We start from the raw sequence: 6,058 nt of genomic DNA, 5'->3' as shown, positions 1-6,058 counted from the left end.
CGATCCAAATGCCCGATCGTACTCACAGACCTGCACCTAGGTCGATCGAGTTTTGTGGGTACTGTATTGACAGTGGCTTTCACATATCTTAAAAAATCAAAGACAGAAGAAACAGCTTCAGGGATGAGCAGGTGTCTGGACTTGGTGACTGGTAGCTCTGCCTGTAGATCACGTTGGTAATCGCTGGCCAGAAAATGATTGCTGCACACACGACAGTGCTTGTTTACAGGTGGTTTTTTGAGTTTCATCGCTGAGATCGATTTCTTCAGCATGTCGTCATTATTCAGAGGTAAACGATGAAAGGACACCCTTTGACGATTCCCCGGTTAGTACAACCGGTAGCCATACAAGAAGCCACCACTTCAAGGGCGTAAAAACTCCCTTAGCACAAAATTGTTCGCTGTTTCGGTAACCTACGCGATTTGTTCCTTGTGTTTGCATGCAAAACAATAGACCTTGGATGCCGCTTTGCTAGCCAATGACGTCATCAAAAATTTTGACCAATCAGAATCATTCAATTCAAAAAAGGTTTTTTAAGTTTTTTAATTAATGGTAACACAAAAAATAAAAAAATTGTTGAAAAACGTTTTATTTCAGAAAGATTTACAAATACAAAAGCCATGTATTTTCGTTACAGTGCACCTTTAAAATCTCCATTGACTTGAATTGAGCACAATAAATAACAAAGTCAGCGATGGAATAGCAAAGTTGTGATGAAAATCGAAAGGTTGCTGGAAAAGTTATCCCCTGCTGTGATACACTACAGGGCATCGTGGTCTTGAAAAAACATTACATCTTTCCAAATTTGGCCTAGGCTGTCCCATGGCCACCTAGAGATGCGGCCTGATTTGTCACATTTTGCGGATTTTGATTTCAGCTACTGCTAGTGCTTGACTGAAATTTTTTGAGATGTTTTTACTTTTTGCGGTTTCCTATTGACATAAAACTTTTTTGTTGCCTCGGGGAAGCAGTAGCAAATAAGAAAAACTAAGTTGAAAAACGCAAAATCAGACTGTTATTGAAAATTAACAGTCTGACTAAAATCTTTGAAATCAAATTTTCTTTGTTTTTCAACATGTGAAGATGTTAAAACCTATTGTGTCATCTGGGGAAAAGAATAAAGAAAGCGTAAAAATCTAATTTCTAGAAAAATTTATTTAAACGTTTGCCCAAAGTTAGAAAAACCTGGAAATGTCTGCAAAATGTGACAAATCAGGCCATATCTTTAGGTGGCCATGGCTGTCCCCATTTGTTGTGGCCTAATAATAAAGGTGCAATGTGATCGTAGCGCAATAGCAACGTCAGTCCTTTACAAGTTTGGTAACTTCTTTCCTTAACAGTTGTAGTGCAGCTGTTACTTCCGAAGCACGTGGCGGGCCGGATGAAATCAGTTCGCCGGCCGGGACCGGCCCGCGGGCCGTAGTTTGATGACCTCTGTCTTAAACCAATAATAAAATTTGCTTTGCAAGAAAACACAAACACACGCAATGATCATGACATTTCTACAAATATAACTAAATAAAATTCGTTCTTTAACTTTTGTCAAATAATCTGCCGAGTTGGAGCAGCATGATTACGCTAATAACCTCGCCTGACAATAGGCTACATCAAGCTTGAAACGACATGTCACAATCAATGTGCGAGGTCTCGCGACGGGCTGTTTTGTATCTTGACAGAACGTGCTGTTTTTATTATGGAATTTTTGAGCGATGTGTTTTTATCGGTTATTGACCTGAAGTAACCTTTGATTGCGAGATCTCTATTATGTAATGTGTTTCCAGAGCATTCGGGACATTCATTCAGAATAAATCTGGAATGTTCTGTTGTTTTTCACAATTTCCGAGTGACGTTTGTCATGACGTCATAAGGATGTTTACCAGTAGATCTGTGATTGCAAAATCTTTATTATGTAACGTGTTTTCTAGAACCTTCTACTCCTACGTGACTATCTAGAAGCTTCTTTAAACCTGCTATAAATAGTGGTGTGAATTGATGATTTATTATTATTATGAGAGTTGATTATTGAGTTTATTATGGGAGTTGATGATTGAGTTGTTTATGAGAGTTGTGTTATGAGTTGTGGATTGGTAAAAGGTGCAGAAATTATTGTTGATTGAGATTTGAAGTAATTGAATACAAGTTGAATACAAGTAGATGAGAATTGGTGCTGACATAAATTGTGTTCGAAATTAGAGTTATTTGAGAAGCCGTTCGTTAAAGTCCTTCAAGAATTTTCATTATCATTTCACCAGTACAACTATTCGACATTTAATTGACTGCTTTTCGGTTATAACCCATTAAACTACGTTATTGAACCTTTCCAAGTCTTTTTCCTGGTAAGAGATGGAAAGAAATCGTGACACGACATTTGAGAAGTAGCGTGGTAATACAGTATATGGATGCATTGGATGGGTGGTAAAAACAGCACAACTACGTAGTACAGTATATAGGCTATCAATCTATCATCATCATTAAGTTCCTTCTTCTCGTCGAGAGTTGGAGGCAATGAGGCGCCAAATTTCTCTGTTGTGAGATTTTTCTACTGCAGTTTTGTAATTAAGTCCTGACCAGTCTTCAATATCATGTCCAAATTCTTGGTGGTCTGCCCCTATTTCGTTTGCCGTTCATTTTTCCTTCCAGTAGTTGTCTTTGAATAGAATGATTGCGAATCATGTGGCCAAAATATTTCAATTTTCTTGATTTAATTGTTTTTAGAATTTCCATGTTGGTTTGTATTCTAGATATTACATCTTTGTTTGTGATTTTATCTTTCCATGAAATTTTAAACATTCTTCTATAAATCCTCATTTCAAATGCCTCAAGTCGTTTAACCATTTGCGATGACAGCGTCCATGTTTCTGCATTGTAAAGTAACGTAGTCCATATAGGCCTATAGCATTTCATAATTCGTTTTCGAGTGTTGATGTTAATTTTGCGTGTTGTTAATGTCTTTTTCATTTTTCGAAGTCGTTTCTTGCTATTACTATTTGTCTCAATATTTCCGTATCGCATCTGTCGTTTTCAGTTTTTGTGTGTCCCAGATAGGTAAAGCTTTTGACTTGCTCGACCAGCATTCCGTCTATAGTAACATTTAAACTTGGTAAGTTACATTTTTTTTCTTGTAATAATCATCGTTTTCCTCTTGTTTGTGTTGATTTTCATGTTATATTCCTTTCCAGTATTGTTCACTTTTTCTAGTATTGTTTGGAAAGCTTCTGCTGATTCCGCCAATAAAACAGTATTGTTTGCATACCGTAGGTTGGATCATTCATACCTCCTATGCTGATACCCTCTGTGGTGCCCTGCGTTTCTGGTTAGGTCTTTTCAACGTTTGTTACCGTCGTAAAATTGTCGTTCTTTTGCATATATGTAATGCTACCCAGGAATTCAAGTAATTATGCAGTTGTGCTTCAGGATTCTGAAAGGGTGATTAGGACTTTGCTTGCCTCAAGAATTCGCATGCCAATAAGCTAAACGCATTCTTGCAACCGGTAGTTTCAACCACATATACGTAGTTTTTTCGTCTCTTTAACGTTATAGATTACAGATGCTGGATGACTCAACGACTATGTTTATTGCGTTCTGGCCTTCAATTCAGCCAGAGAGTATTATTTTTGGTGTAGAGAGTATGTAAGAGCACGGTATGATTTTGGTGCTGCTCACTATAATATGATTTTGGTACTGTAGTGATATTACTTCTGGCTCCGTCAGTCAACGTTCAGTGTGCAGTTTCCTTGGTTGAACTTATGATTTGAATTATGTTCTGTTGTGGAAAGACGATTGCAATCTTAAGTTATGTGGTGACAATAAAATCATATATGTAATAAAGAAGCCCAGACCTCGTTCTCGGATCATTTCTGCCGCATTGTTGCACCCGAAATGTCGCTGTAGACTTAGTATTACAGCTAGGTATGAGCGGATAAGTTAAGTTACCTGCTGTCCGCTACACCCTCCATTCCATCAATCTGTCTGAAAATCATTTCAGTATACAGGTTGAATAGACGTGGAGATAGTATACATCCCTGGCGAACTCCACGTTTTATGTCCATTGTACCAGATAAACCATCTTCCATCTGAATATACGCCTTTTGCGTCCAACATAGATTAGCTATCAGTCGCAGATCTTTTCCATTTAAACCTATATGAGCCAAACATGGCATCAATTTTTCGTGTTTAACTCGGTCAAAGGCCTTTTCACAGTCTATAAAGCTGGTATAAGCATTTTTATTGATTTGGTTGTAACGTTTACATATAGTTTTCATATTGAAAATTCCTTCCCGTGTTCCCTTTTCAGGCATAAAACCACTTTGAGTTTCAATAATTTCATTTTCGATGATTTTTCTATTTCCTCTGAGAACAACTCTCAGCAAATTTTTTAGTATATGACTCATCAGACTAAGGGTTTTAGATTCTGTACACTGTGTGGCTTCTTCGGCAGTTTGACAAGAATGGATTCATTCATTTCTAGTGGTATGTGGCCATTTATGTAGATGTTATTACATAAGTTATAAATATGTTTTAGTCTTTCACAACCCAGAGCTCTTATCATTTCCGTTGTTATTTGATCTTTACCAAGAGCTTTATGGCATTTCAATTCATTTATGGACTCATCAAATTCAGATTCCTGTATTGGTTCACCTTCTTCATTATTAATAGCCGGAATATTTCCTCTTTCATCTCCATACTGGTCCCTAATAGTCTCTTCTCTTCTTCGCGTCGCTAGATCTAGGTCAAAAATCATTTTTCCGTCTTTATTCTTGATGCAATTGTTTTGTCTTGCTTTTGACTTTCTATTACCAGTCATTTCTTTAACTTTTTGATGCACATCTCGTAACTTGTGCGTAGCTTCTAGTTGTTCTATAGTTTCACACTGTTCATCCCACCACTTTTGTTTTGCTGTTTGACACTTATGATTTATTTCTTTATGTAGCTTAAAATACTAGATGTTATTGTCTTTGTTTCTTCTTCTTTCTATCATCAAGTCTAGAATCTCTTGATTTATCCATGGTTGCTTAGAGGCTTTTTTCTTTTGTTTTAAAACTTTTTTGCTTGCATCATTGAAGTTCTTCTGTATTTCATGCCATTGGTTTTCAATCATGTTCTCAGTGTCACCTTCTTGTGGTCCATATTCGTTGTTCAGTATGGCAAATTTGTTGTTCACCAAAAGATTGTACTGTCGTTTCGTTTCTTCAATTGTAAGTTGATTCATATCTAACTGTTCCAAAATGGGGTTTCGTTTCGTTTTTATCAGTTTTATTTGCACCTTTACAACAACTGGATTATGATCAATATTTATGTCAGCTCCTGGATACGTTTTGGCTTGTTTTATTGAGTTCTTAAATCTTTGATTTATCATAATGAAGTCAATTTGGATATGATATTGATCTCCAGGGCTATGTCATGTGTATAGTCGTCTAGGTGGTGGTTGAAACAAAGTGTTTGCTATTATCCGCTGATTGAGTTTGCAAAATTCCAATTGTCGTCTTCCTCGTTGGTTCATTTTTCCCAAACTACTATGTCCTGTTACTGGAAATTCATAATGATTTTCAACTTTCGCATTCCAGTCTCCCATTATGAACGTAATTTTATTCCTTTTGGTATATGATAAAAGATTGTTTATATTGTCATAGAATTTTTCTATTTCTTCATCTGTATGATCTTATGTTGGTGCATATACCTGTATGACATTTATGTTGAAAGGGGTTCCTTGCAGTTTCATCATTATGATTCCGTTCGACACAGGTCAATATCCAATCATTGCAGATGCCACGCATTTCTTTAAAATTCCCACTCCATGCATGTGTTTACACCCGCCTGAATAGATCATTATAGGCTATTATGGACTTTTATTAAAATGACAATAAAGCTACTGCTAGCAACAGTCCAAGTGAAAGTATTATTCCAAGTGTAAGATGTATACTGCTACTACTGCATGATAGAGCTTAAAGAAGTTGCGAGAAGTCGAGAGAAGTCGAGAGCAGTGCGGGAGAAGATCTATGGAGTGACAGAGGGTCGAAATCGACTGAACGGATGTTAATGACGACTGTGTCAAAATAAA

The sequence above is a fragment of the Aplidium turbinatum genome, chromosome 2 (genome assembly GCF_918807975.1).
Source record: "Aplidium turbinatum chromosome 2, kaAplTurb1.1, whole genome shotgun sequence".
Classification (NCBI taxonomy): domain Eukaryota; kingdom Metazoa; phylum Chordata; class Ascidiacea; order Aplousobranchia; family Polyclinidae; genus Aplidium; species Aplidium turbinatum.
The sequence above is the reverse complement of the archived record's forward strand: the minus strand, read 5'-3'. Positions refer to the sequence as shown.